At 34.3% G+C, this 15,230-nt stretch overlaps 1 protein-coding gene across 4 annotated transcripts in view; it reads left to right on the plus strand.

The window, feature by feature from the left end:
- Positions 1-15,230, plus strand: part of FSTL5 (follistatin like 5) — a 786,930-nt gene that overhangs the window by 735,554 nt on the left and 36,146 nt on the right. The window lies entirely within an intron of this gene.

A 15,230-nucleotide genomic window follows, 5' to 3' on the forward strand; every position in this document is an offset into this window, starting at 1 on the left:
AGTTTAAAATATAATCAGTCAGGGTGCCTGGGTGGCTCAGTTGGTTAAGCGTCCAACTCTTGGTTTTGGCTAAGGTCGTGATCTTGTGATTTCGTGGGTTCAAGAGCCATGTTGGGCTCTGTGCTGGCAGTGTGGAGCCTGCTTGGGATTTTCTCTCTCCCTCTCTCTGTCTCTGCTCCTTCCCCACTGGTGCTGTCTCTGTCTCTCTCAAAATAAATAAATAAACTTAATAAAAATTAAAAAAAAATTCAGTCTTCACAAAATTTAGGAAGATGTTCACTTTTTAAGACAGCTTAATATTCTCAGTACTTTAAAAGTCCTTGAGATTCTAATTTATTTTCCCCCTTTTAACATAAGTATAGTTGACATGCAATGTTATATTAGTTTCAAGTGTACAGCATACTGATTTGACAATTGTCTGTGTTATAAAGTACCCACCATGGTAAGTGTAGTTACCATTTGTCACCATACATAAATATTACAATGTTATTGACCATATTCTCTGTTTGTACTACTAAGTCCCCTTCACCTATTTCACTCATCCCGCTTTCTAGCCCTTCCCTCAAAACCACCAGTTTGCTATTTGTATTTATGATTCTGTTTTTGTTTGTTTGTTCACTTATTTTGCTTTTTAGATTCTATATATTAGTGAAATCATTTGATATTTGTCCTTGTCTGTCTTATTTCACTTAACATAATACCCTCTAGGTCCATCCATGTTGTGAAAAACGTCATTTGTTTTTATGGCAGAGTAATATTCCAATGTGTGTGTGTGTGTGTGTGTGTGTGTGTGTGTGTGTGTACATATGTTTCACATTTTCTTCACCAATTTTGAATGGCCTGAGGAATTTTCATTTCAAAAAACTAATTTCCATTTTAAAAATATCTGAGAAGGAAGGCCTGGTTCCATCTACTCATTCAGTTTCTCAGCTGAATTCCTTCCCATTCCTTGAGAGACACAGCCTAGGCCACATATAGTTATTCTAAATTTATCTTATAGAGTGACACTTTATTCGAGAAAAATCCCCTTTAGTTTTATGTATTCCTTTTTTCTCTGTAGAAATCAGAAGGGTACCTGAGACCTAGGCCGGGGATAAAACAGATACATCAGTGCCATGCTATCTTTGATCTAAATCAAAATGGTTTTAAACTGTTGACTTCTGTTTACTGGACCAAGCTTGTGTCCTTGCCTTCCACTTTCTTGAATATGAGTGCTTATCCAGAAGATAATAAAGAACTCCAGACCAGCGTGCAGCCATTCTTTAAGATATGCATATGTGAGCCCCAGTTGTGAATTCAGTTTATTTTAATGAAACTAAACTTCCAGGAAGATGAGAGAAGGTGTATTATAATCGTGTTTCCCCAAAGTTCCAACTACTTACTCAACTTCTGAAAGGGATTGACTCAATACCTATTGACTGAAAGTTTGTTTTCAAAATGTTATTAAAATTCTAGCATAGATATTTTTAATACATTTGAGTGTGAGTTGGTCAATATCCCCCCCCCAACTGTTCAAGGAATTTAAATTCCCTGAAAAAAGAAAAAAAGAAAAAAATTTTCTTTTTTAATCAAAAGTGCTCTACAAATGTAAAGGAAAATATTTCATTATTGTACTCAAAACTTGTACCCAAAGAGCTGAGTTATTATAATGTCATTAAATGCAAATAAATATATTTGAATGATATTATAGTTCTACTCTTAATATTTTTATGATTTGGCTAATGCATGGGAGATTTTATAATTTTTGTACTGATTTTTTAAATTAGTCAGAGATTAAAAAGTGATTTAAAACCACGTTTTTTTCCCCCAGAAAAATGATTGTATTACAATGGTGGTATTAACTTCAAAGCAACTAAAATTCATAAAGAATGAACATTTACATAATTTATATTGTTTAATTTTTGGTACCATTCTGAAGAGAAAAGAATTTAATGTCAATTTTGTGTTGTAGTATGTGTAAAGATTACAACTTACTGTGCAAGTTTTACTCTAATAAGTATAGAAAACAAAAAACACAGGTTTGGCAGTGATTTATCAAGTTATCATATGTTTTTTTTTTTAATTTTCCCTGTAAAGATTCAACGGGTGAGCAGAATTGAAAAAATAAGAGGAGTAGCTAATGAAGTGGAAGATATCCAAGCAATGAGTGGCAAAATAATTCCATGGAACTCCCCCTGCCTTTTGAAAGTTCTTCCATAATTTTTCCAAAGAATGATTTATTCTTGGTAGAGGGGTGACTAAAGAGAAAATTACATAGGGGCCAAGGTGGCTCAGAGCAAGGAAACTTGATAAAGCTTAGTGCAAGATACCTAGAAGGCCAGCAACTACAACAAATGCAGGAATTAGCAGAAGTCTTTCTGAGAGCCTTTGACTTGTCATGAATAAAAGTAATTGGAAGATAAGGAAGAAGGTAACAGCTAGATCGTTTCACCTCCATTAAAGGGGCACAACATTTAGGGCTCTAAGAAATTCTTTAAAATTTTCCCTGACTAAAATAATACCTTTGATACAATTTAAAATAGGTGCCACATTGGGATGCCTGGATGGCTCAGGCGGTTAAGCGTCTGACTTAGGCTCAGGTCACGGTCTCACAGCTCTTGGGTTCCATCCCCACATTGGACTCTGTGCTGATAGCATGGAGCCTGCAACCTAGGTCAAGTTCTGTGTCTCCCTCCCTTTCTGTCCCTCCCCTGCTCATGATTTCTCTCTCTCTCAAATAAATAAACGTTAAAAAAATTTAAAATAGGTGCTACATGAAGGAAAAAATGTGTATTTACAGCCTAACCCTTATAGGTCTACAAATCACGTGTCTTCCATCTCTTGTCCTCTCTGAAGTTATGACTGCATCTACAGACAAGTTTAATACCATCTAGTTCAACTGCCACACAGGAGACTTACAGTAAATACAAGAAGGAAGTCATTTCTAGACTATGTGCTACTTCAGGAGTAGTCCTACAGTAGAAAGGGGAGATAGCAACTTCGATGATGCTGTTTGAGATGCTTCAAAAGAAAAGCTTGCCTAACCTTAACATCACCCTCAACAACACCACCATTTGATAATATTGCCTAGAATTTCAAACTCTGTTTCTCCTGTTTCTTTGGGTTATATTTCTCTAGAAATTTACCTTTAAAGTGCTTCTACTTCTTGAGAGGAAAATGGAGTTTTTGGGAAATTTGATAATCTTTCTTACTAGCATTTTACTTTATGGGTTGATTGGTTGATTATGTAGTTTCTTAAAATTAATGTTTGAACTTGGGAGGGCGTGTGTGTGTGTGTGTGTGTGTGTGTGTGTGTTATTTCAATCAATGATTACATTGATCAGCAATAAGATGAATAGAGTATATATAATAGAGACCTTAAAAGCAATAACACTTGAAAATGCCAATTTCCACATTTTTCTCTTCCTCTGGACCTGACCTACCAAACAAAACAAAACAAAACAAACAAACAAACAAACAAATAATGTTCCAAAAGTTTCCTTATAAAACTCCTTCCTTCCTTACCACATACTCCAAGATGATGTCAGTGTCGAATAAATATCTCAAACTGGATAATTCCATGGTTAGTGGGCTTCAGTGTTACTCTTCAATTTTGGTGGTCTGGAAAGGAAAGGGTAGTTGGAGGTACTGTTTTAGGACCCTCAAAAGTCGAATGAGTATGAAGAGTGTAATGTAAAAGGGTTGCAGTCAAATGTGGAAAAGAGGCTCAGTGCTTATCCAGTTTCGGATCAGTCATAATTCCTGCACAGCCAATGACTATGGCTCCACTGCAAGAGATGAAGAAAACTGAAATAACAAGTAACGGGCACTATTCTGTGAGTCTGGAGAGAGGTATATAGCACTCCTTTTCTGTTATAAATTACAGCAAGGAAATGATTAAGAAGGGATTGGAGTTGATTTATGTTTCCTTGAAGCTTCTCCAAGGGAAAAATAAACATTCTGTGAGGGTGAAAGTTAAAGTAAAGTATATCATTCTTCTTCATATTTTATCAAATCTGTTAAAGCAAAATTATATATACGGTTAGCCATTTATCAAGACAACTCTACACTTGTGACTTGATTCATGGATAGGCCAGGTGTAAGGAGATACAATTTTAGCAGTAAAATTGTCTGGTTACACTAAAATCCTAGCACATTAGAAATTGAAAATATCAGTTGGGTAATTCATTTTTAGGAAAAATATAATCTCAGGATGAGAAGCCACAATTAAAATTGTTTTGCAAATGATTCTTAAAGAGCTCACAAAATCACAGTTTAATGAAGTTCTTTTTTTTTACTCCATTCATCCTTATATGCTAATTCCTCCCACAAAGAAATAAACTAACAAACTAGAAGGATTCTAAATATCCTAGGAGTGGGAGCTCTTTCTATCTATATTCTCTTACGTAGTAAATATCTGAAACATTCATAAATTCTGAAACCATGGCCTTCTCTTTTCCCAGTGTCTCTGAAATTCTTCATTGTCCTCTCTACTCCACACAAACACACACTCTAGATTGTCAGGACCTTCTGTATCTTGGGATCCTTACATGTACAGAGCCTAGTGCACTATCTGAAAAACATAAGACATTCATAAGTTGCTTATTAAACAAAGTACATATATGTAGATTTATGAGCGTGTCTGAATATACATATACAAATCATTGCTGGAAAACCTTCCAGCATTATTACATGGGTGCAAAGCTTCTTCTGCATAAACACTTGACAGCTTTCTTCATCTTATTTTTAAAGAAGTATAAACACACTATACCCTTCCACTTGGATCTGTAATGCTATTTTTATTTTTCATTAAGGTTACTGGATTACCTTTTTACTTTCAACCTTCTTTACCATACTAGTGTGATACACACATGGAGTGTAAAATGCTTAGACAGAAAAACAAGTGGTGTGCTTGCAGCCAAGTGGGATGTGTGTGTGTGTGTGTGTGTGTGTGTGTGTGTGTGTGTGTGCATGTATATGTGTGTGTATTCAGTGTGTTATCATCATTATTTCTTGAGTTAGAGAACACGGTCTGCTTCCCTGCTTGGTCTCTGTCCTATATTAACAGGTCTTTGCACTATCTGAACCCTGTGTAAAAGTAAATAAATAAATAAATAAATAAGCAAGGCCTAGTGTCCAAAGTGGATGAACCAAGTAGACCAGCATCTCTTTTGGATACATATACACTTAGCTTAGTAGCTCATATTAGCTGTATTTTTTTTTTATTGTATAGGGAAACAATATTTGACTTAAAGGGCAAACTGTATTTAAAACATGGGAATCTCATTATTTTAAAAAAGGAAAAGTTTTGTACAGATGTTATTAGTAGACTCCAACTTCTAGGATTTAATAAAGCCCCTAAATAGACTCATTCTATAGAATTTTTAAAGGAAGAAATCAATGGAGCAAGAATAACATGTTATTTAGAAACACTCTACATTGCAGATCTGCCTCTTGAGTTTTATTATGCAAAGAAACATAGCTCTTGCTTCTCTCAGAGATCCTTATGCTAACTCATCAAAGTGTTCAGTAAAACATAAGTCTTTCCATTTGATAGGACCCAGTATTCTTGTTAGGTGACAGCTGTGGGGTATATGCAGCATACTTGTACTTGTTTTTCTTTGTCACATATGATTTTGAGTTTTGCTGGAAATGGTAAATCTAACTTATTTTACCTTAAATGAGTCAATGATAAAGTTACATGGATTGCTCTCTTTGCTTGGTAGTAAAAACAGACTCAGGTAACAATTAAGATTAGTAAATAAACAGGGGCACTTGGGTGGCCCAGTCAGTTAAGCAACCAACTTGGACTCAGGTCCTGATCTTGTGACTTTTGAGTTTGAACCTTGTGTCAAGCTCTGTGCTGACAGCTCAGAGCCTAGAGCCTGTTTTGGATTCTGTGTTTCCTTCTCTTTCTGTTCCTCCTGTGCTCACACTGCCTCTCTCTCTCTCTCTCTCAAAAAAAAAAAATATATATATATATATATATATAAACAATAAATATATTTAAAAACATTAGTAAATAAACATATAAAAAGTGAAGATATAATGCAATACATTAAGTGAGGGGTAGAGCTCATCCTGAGAATTTAAGTAATTTCTTATGTGAATTTAATATATGCACTCCATGACCTATTTCATGCATATATTTAATAGATTATAGTATTTTGAATCAAGCTTATAAAGCATTAACTAGATCTCATAAAATGTGTATACAAAAGAATAATGTATATTGGAGTTTCTAATTCCTTCTATCTGAAGTGACTATATTATTATTCTATTGAAGGAAGATGATATCTTTTACCAGAATATCTTATGAATTCATTAATTTTTATTGCTGAAACATTTGATAAAAGTACTAAAACTTTAAATACAAGTATCATAGCACAACAAAAACTCCCTTTTGAATGAAAGACTTACTGTGGCTCAACAAAGCAATACTGTTAAATAAATAATTTTATCTTTGATAATCATGCATAAATTAATGATTACTGTCATAAAACATTTTGGAAATTTTCTCTGAATGTGGCTAAATACTTTTTTATGTATACATCACTTTTCAATTTTGGTTAATTATAAAAACAAAGTTAATTTAACTGTATAATTAGTGGTGGTAGTGGGGGGCTGTCTTTAGATGGACAACATTGGTGGCACTGATATTCTCTGTCTACAATGATTTAAGACTGTCAAAACTATTCACTGTGAATCTACCCAAGTTGATATTTTGTGCTGTTTTAATCTAGCTGTATATTTACAGTGAGATAGTGAGATGTTGTCATACTATGGCTATCCATGTAGGAAAAAGGAACTGGTTGTTGTAAGCCAGTCGAATAATTTTAACGCAAATGCATTCCTTTTTTTTTCCATTAAATTATCATTCACTTGTTATGTAGCAGTGTTGAGCTTTTGCTTCTCTTTTTTGAAAAAGTAACCATGCCGCAAAATTTCAGGTTTTAGAGTTCTTTAAGATTTGGTTCAAGCAAAAGTAAGGTACTTAAGGATATCAGAAGCCTTTAAAATGTACTTTTACAGAAAAACCAACCAAATTAGTAGATATATAGAGAAACTGCTTATTAGGTCTCATCTGTCAACAGTCATAAATGCAAATACTCAACATGACCTCATGAGTAGAATAAGAACACTAGGCAACAAATATCAAACTTCCAGGGTTATATCCTTTGGTATACACACTAGTGTTGTGTAGGTATATAAATCTCACAAAATGTATTGAAATAGCTAACTTCAGAGGAGATAAAAATGACACTTGTCTTAAATGACTTATAAAACTGCTAGCTGGGTTAGTTGTGGTTAAAATGTCTGTATTTGTTTAGACTGAGGTTAGCTGAATTTTTCTATACTAAGGAAACTTTTCTTATCTTCCATTTTTTTTCTTTTATTTGGGGGAGATAATGAATACTTATTAATTTTTTTTCTATATTGATAACTGATTTTCAAGGAAAACTGTATGAAATTATGGTAATTCATTTTTTGTCATAATGTAGAGGCTTACTTTTATGCTTATGTAATTTGCATCCATAAATACAATTTTTAGTTCTTTGAAACGAAAGGGAATCAGAGTTTGCATGTGCTATGAAAGTAGTGGCTGATTTATGTAACTAAGCCAAGAAAATCCTAAAATAACCTAGATTTTTCCCCTGTAATATAAATCAAGATTATTCAGCAACTTTGAGTAATAGAAAATATTTTAATGTTTTTAATTAAAGTGAATATTATTTAAATTCTGTTCAAAAATTGGCTGCACAAATATGAAATAATAGAATATTTGGAACATCTGAAAAATTTTTATTAAAAAACTGGACAATGTTTATTTAATACATGAAAATAATTTGAAAATAGATTATTAGTTTACATAGGAAGATGACGTTAAGAAATATTTTTAGTAGATCATAGGTACACATATCTTTATGTGGGCTAGACATGTCTTCTAGGATTCCTTGTTTATAGCCTTAATTTGTTTGGTAATTTTTGACATCAAACCGTACTTCTGTCCAAATTACTATTCACATTGGAACATAATGGAATATAATTTAGAGAGGTTTTTTTGGACACAAATTATTTTTTTAAGAAATAGAATCAGAGGGGTGCCAGTGGCTCAGTTGGTGAAACGTTTGTCTCGATTTCAGACCAGATCATGATCTCACGGAATCAAGCCCATGTCAAAGCAAGGAGCCTGCTTGGGATTCTCTCTCTCCCTCTCTCCCTGTCCCTCCCACTGCTTGCACTCTCTCTCTCTCTCTAAAAATAAATAAACACTACAAAAATAGGATAGAATAGAAATTATTTAGCAACAGTCATTTTGAGATATACATTATATTGATAACTTAATAATGAATGCTTTATGAATAAAGAGATATATCATAGGTATCATCATTATCAGAGACCTTATAAAAAGAGAGGTCACATTAACCTTTTTTTACATTTTTCATTTCCTGACTCAAGTCTGTGCCTTGACAACATCATATAAAGATGTATTGATAATCTTTTTGATACTTTTACCACTTATCTGAAGTCAAGTTGATCCATTTACCATCTTTTAAAACTTTTAAATACTTGAAAACACTTTTGGATAACCATAATATGTGGCTTTACAGAAGGCAGATACGTGATATTTAATCTTCCTATTATGAAGTCATTATTAAAATTTCAAATTCACCAGGGAAATATTTTTCTTTATTGTATTTATACTAGTTAAATATAAACAATATCATTAAATTAAAATGTAAGTCATTCAGGGAAATAATTTAAAGAGATTCACTTTTTTTATTATGATAAACTCATAATGATTTCCTAAAAGTATGAGAATAAATAAATCAAGAATTTGAATTTTATCAGGAAATAAAGGAATGAAAATATTAAGAAAAAGAAGCTCAGGTACATGGGAAATTTATTAGAAATACAGGAAATACATGACTACCACTTATTCATATTGCCTAGCAGCTTCATGATTAATGTCCAACTTTCCTCTCGTCCTATGTATAATAATCATTTAAAGTGGTTTTCTACAATTTTATTTTAATATAGTAGCAAAGTCTGATTTTCTGAAGTCAAGTGTGAGTTTACTTTATCATTAATATACCCTCAGGTTGCATTGCTTGGTTATAGTTTTGTTCTTATTACTATGGTTATTATATAATGTGTTAAGAGTAATGAGGAAACATTGAGCACTTATTCTATGCCAGACAATGAGCTCAGAATTTTTATGCACTGCCTCATTTAAAACTAGCAGCTACATAAATTTTTATCCCTAGTCTACGTATGGTGAATCACTTAACTAATAAGTGTTGGAACCAGCTATAAACTCAGTTGTGTCTAAATTTAGTTTCTTGACACTTAATACATTTTAGTGTTCAAGTCCTTTTTTCACTTTTCAGGTAAACCTTAATGACTGATGTCCTCTACAAATTATCTTAAACTTACCTTTAAAACATTCCCTCTCTCTCTTGTATGCACCTGTGCTACAACTAAACTCTCCTCTTCACAGCAAACCTACACCGTATTTTCTCACCTATCTGCATTTATTTGCAGAATGCCTTGTTTCTTCATCATCTGCCCAATAAACCCTTCAGAGCTCATCTCAAGCCACCTTTGATAAATTTTTTTATAATTTCCCTAATTGGAGTCCCCTTGGCATTCTGAATTTTTGTTCTCTCTCATTTGTGTTGAGACTCGCACAAGACCTAGGTTGGAAAGTAGCTCTTCAGATCCTTTGGGGCCTTTAACACAGTATTTAATTTTGCTTAGATAAGTTTGATTTTCCTCTTCCAAAGGTAAATGATTTCAGAAGGGATAGAGGAAAAAAAATATGATGTGGTGTCTACAGTCCCTACAGACCCCACAGTAATTTTTTGCTGTCTGCTCATGTCTAACTTCATAATGTCTATTTATTAATCTGCTCCTCTCCACTCTCATGACACAGCCCTAAGCTGAGCTTCCTTATCTCGCACCTTGCTAACACAATGAGGTCTTCACTGTTTCTCTTTACTGCTTTTTCTCCCTACTTCAGTTCACTAAACAGGGAACCACTACATCCCTCTTCCTGATTTCCTAGCTGTGATGATATAGTTCTGCACTGGAGAGAAAAAAAATGTTAAAATATTTCCTTTTGCATATAGGTTAATTCCAAACTACGTTGAACCCACTTCCTTAGTGATCTGAACTCCTAGAACTGATCTGCACATACCTTATGGTCCAGCGAATGGACCATACTTTCCTGTTCCCACTTAACCATTCATTTTATCTAAGAGGCTCTCTCTGATTCTGATATAGACCCTCCTAATATATGTCCATCTTCTGGCCAAACTCAAAACACTCCAATTCATGCAACATTTTCTATTCCTCTGTCATTTATGCTAGCACTCTCCTCAGAACTTACTTCTTGTTAAGTGCACCAACCTCACCTCAATTGTTAGTTTATTTCATTTATTCTTTCAACACAGCTGAACTGTTCACATGCCAGATATTATTCTAGATTCCAATAGGAATGGAAATACAAACTTTATCTTATTTTCCTATAGTACAATGTGAATATCACAACAGTTAATAAAAATTAAAAGATATTTTTTTAAAAAGAACTCACAATTTGGGATGATAATAATATAGATTCAAATTCAGATGCTACCACTCACTACAGTGCAATTTTAAGCAAATTAAACTTTGTAAAGGACATTTAAAAAATTTGTCTGCTAGGGATATGTGTCTCATCCATAAATGTTGCTTGTTTCAAATATTAGTTTATCTTTAATTCGCTGGAATGATTTTGTTCGCTTACTCCTCCCCCTTCCTCACCTACAACTACACACAATTTATGTCCATATTCAGGTCAACTGACATCTAGTTTTAAAATATTAGTGTTCTTTCTTTTTCTCTTACTAAAGCAATGGAACCCTATGTCGAAGTTGAAGTCTTTATGTAAAAGAAATAAATGTCAACCCAGGTTAATTTAACAGAGATAGGTGGGGGTGGCAGGAGGGGAAAGCCCTACCCACTCAGCTTCACTTTCATTTCTTCCCTGCTTTTCTCTGCAGACTCCAATGGGGTGTGATTCTTCAAAATCTTTTAAATAAACTTTCTCAAGGTAAAATTTTTAAAAAGAAAACTGTCTGCTACAGATTCGCCCTCCCTCTTCTTAGGTCCATGTCTTTTGCATATGTTTATTCACTTACTAACTGAACAGGAAGAGCACCTGTACAGAGAGATAGACAAATACGTCCCCAAATTCTCTCTGACTATAATAATTAGTTCAGACATAGGCGTGTAACCCACTCAGAACCCATATGTTACAATGAAAAATTTTTCTGGGACTTTCTAGAGAGCAGCTTCTGTTTTTCTGTGTAGGCTGGTCTGGGAGATCCAAAGCATCAGCAGTTCTTTTCATACCATGTGAAGCCCAGACCTGAAATCAAGATAGAAGATGGAAGAACCAATATACAAAGAAAAAATATGGTCTATATTAATATGACTCTAGGCCAAATTTCAGCTATGTTTGATCTGGTTCTAGAATTTCTATCTGTATGAATCCCCATATTCTTTTCCTTTTAAAAGGTCTGGAGTGCATATCCTATTACTCACAAAAGAAAGAGTCTAAGAGGAGGCTTCCTCATGTCTAAAATATACCTATTGTAAAGGGCATTCACTTCACAGTATTTTGAGTTGGTTGCAAGATCTTGTGCAGTTCTGGGCACACTATAGGTGATTAACAAATGCTATTTTCCTACCGCTTTGGGTTGACAAATTTCTTGTCATGGTATAGTTACTATAACTATAGCAGTTTTACAAATTAGCACTCAGTAAATATTTGTTAAAAAGTCGTGTATTTAGTAATGTTTCTCTGAATGCCTGTCTGGCATGGTGATTCTGCATAAAAGAGCAAAGGGCAATGAGTCAAGTCCCAGTTTGTAGCTTACTGAAAACTTCTCCATGGCTTTAGTGCTATGGAGATAAGGAGCTGCTATTTATCAACCACTTGTGTAACATCCTAAGAAGATGACTCAGTTTGAAGATATTTGGATCACTTGAGGCAGCTCAAGAGTAACACTGAGACTATAGGGCTTCATTTGTCGAGGTTTTCTCAGCGTCCTTTAAATTACAATGGTTACAGACCAGGCCATTGGTTTATTCAATCTGGGCACCTATCTCCATGGTTTGCATGAATCCACATTTCCTCTAAGTGCTAAGAAAAGAAAATTCACTAGGATTTTCCTCAGAGAGAAACTTGTTATTTCATTTAGGATTAGACTGAAACTTGTGACTGAACAAAACCTTGAACCCTGGGAATATTATAATTCTTCTAAGATTTAGAGAATCTAGTTTGGGTTTTTTTTTCCTTTCTCAGGTGGATTTCTTTATAAATCTCCTAGAATGTTTGTTTGAAATTTATATCTTTCATGAAATTCTGAAAATGTTCTAGAGACATTTACTCAGTGATTTTTTTCTGGTTCAAAGCAATGTGTATTGGAGTGGACATTTCATTAAATGTCTCAGGGTTTTTTTTTAATGTTTTATTCATTTTTTGAGAGAGACAGAGACAGAGTATGAGAGGAGGAGGGGCAGAGAGAGAGGGAGACACAAAATCTGAAGCAGACTCCAGCTTCTGACCTTTCAACACAGAGCCCACGTGGGGCTCGAACTCACAAACCAGAAGATCATGACCTGAGCAGGTTGGGATGCTTAACTGACTGAGACACCCAGGAGCCCCTAGGTGTCTCAGTTTCAATTTACTACTAACCTAGTTTATAGCACTATTGACTAATTAGTAAGGTTTATAAGTAAGTTAGAACCCTACCCACCCCATGGCTAATATTTCTCCAAAGAGTGTAATTTTTTAATTGAATTTATCAAATTATAACACAGCAAAGAAGAGCTTCATCTGTAGTTGATATTCAGTATATTTATTAAATAACTTATAAAGCTCAGGAAACTTTAGGTTTTTTTGTTCATTTTAATTTTGAGGTTTATTTTTAAATTTTTTAAGGTTTATTTAGTTTTTTTGGGGGGGGGCAGAGAGAGAGGGAGACACAGAATGCAAAGCAGGCTCCAGGCTCTGAGCTGTCATCACAGAGCCCAGTGCAGGGCTCGAACCCACGAACTGTGACATCATGACCTGAGCTGGAGTAGGACACTTAACCGACTGAGCCACCCAGGCACCCCTTAATTTTAAGTTTTAATATTGGTGCTATAGAGAAAGCAAATCATAGTCTTCTGCAAACAAGATATAGGAAAAAGTTCAAAACCAAGGATAGTGTGGTTTTGTCTTGATTTGTTTTGTTGTCAATCATGAGGACTGATGATTCACAAAACTGTGGGTAGCTGTATTGAGTGCCTTATCTCTCTCTGGTGAGAAATAGTTTGAGTAAAAACATCCTGTAACAAATATGGCATAGAAGAAATCTAAATAAATATCTATCAAATGGAATACTGGAGAATTTTTTAGTGTCACTATCAGAGTAATCAAATCATAAATCTATATGCTTATTACCTGACGAGCATTATATAGGTAAATGTTTGAACATTCTCAAAATTTATTATTCAGCTTACTAGGAATATCAGTACATACTCAAAATGAATTAATAAAGAATTGTTCACAGTTATTTCTATTATGTTCAATATGTGCCACTGTAAACATTAATCCTATAGTGTAATTTTTGAAGTAAAACACTGTTAGTTGTTGAAATCACAGCCATGATAGAGACCTTCACACAAGAGTGAGATGAAAAAGTGGCAAAAACAAGGATCTCCAAAATGAAATCTAGATATGTTATCTGGCCGGTCCAGAGGCACATCAGTATTTTGAACAGAATCAACAACCACCAGCATAGTAGATGTTCATTAGGAAACTCAGAACAGCATGAAAAGAACAAGACAAATCCCCATTCTGTTGGAGACTGAGACTGCCAGAGACTTTCTGTAGGGGTAGGAGGAGAAAATAAAATATTTCATCAACAAGTCCAGATATGTGATTACACTCATTGTGTTAGCTGCTGTAGATAGATAGATAGATAGATAGATAGATAGATAGATAGATAGATGCTAGATAGATGTTAGATAGATGATATATAGATAAAAGATGGAACAAAAATCTGTATGCTGATACATCCCTTACATGTTCAATGATGAAATGTTTGTTTTAGGTACCCCCTAGGAACATTACGGTTATTCTTTTTTTTATTATGGTTTAAAAAAAAAGGAAAATCAAACATAGCCTTGTCATTGTGAGATGAACTGCAAAGTCATCTTCTTTTCTCTATGACTCTAATATTAGCATATATTGTATTGTTAGGCATTATCTATTTCTGACAGGACCTGAAGCTTCTGAAAATGGCACTGAATCCATTTTCAGTCATTTATAGAAAATATGCCAGACCATGGCATCAATAAATGCCTCTCAAAGAGCCAACTCATTTTGGCCACAACCTGGAGAACTTTCCTGACATAATCTTTAGATACACTAAAGGATATCTCTATAACTTGTTATGTGAATACCTTAACTTTGCGGTAATAACAACCAAAAAGTGTCAGTTGGTTACAAATCACTCTTTATGCACATATATTTTACACATGCACATATAAGTGTGTATTAAATAATCAGGGTTTGTATTGAGGAGGTGTACACCAGGTTGCCATGCATTCTAATTGGTTGGTGCCTGTGACCTATAAGTTGTCAGATATTTTTAATATCACTTCAAAAATAACTGGTGTTTATTAACTACTTAATCTGTGCAACGGAATGTATCTTGTGCATGTTTAGCTTATTAATCATAACAACCATACCAATTCCATCTCATGCATTAAGAAACAGATTCACAAGGTTCCATATGTGTTCACTCTTATGTGGATCCTGAGAAACTTAACAGGAACCCATGGGGGAGGGAAGAAAAAAAAAGAGGTTACAGTGGGAGAGAGCCAAAGCATAAGAGACTCTTAAAAACTGAGAACAAACTGAGGGCTGATGGGGGGTAAGAGGGATGGGAAGGTGGGTGAAGGGCACTTAGGAGGGCACCTGTTGGGATGAGCACTGGGTGTTGTATGGAAACCAATTTGACAATAAATTTCATATATTAAAAAAAAAAAAGAAACAGATTCACAGAAAAATCCAATGGCTTGCTCAACGTCACACAAGTTATTACATCATGAAGCTGGACACAAACCTGCATAGTCTGGTTGGAGTGCTGTGTGTGAATGCTCTTAAAAACTTTGCTCTGTTGAAGACACCCATCTGACCCAATTCCTCAACA

The sequence above is a fragment of the Felis catus genome, chromosome B1 (genome assembly GCF_018350175.1).
Source record: "Felis catus isolate Fca126 chromosome B1, F.catus_Fca126_mat1.0, whole genome shotgun sequence".
NCBI classification, from domain to species: Eukaryota; Metazoa; Chordata; class Mammalia; order Carnivora; family Felidae; genus Felis; species Felis catus.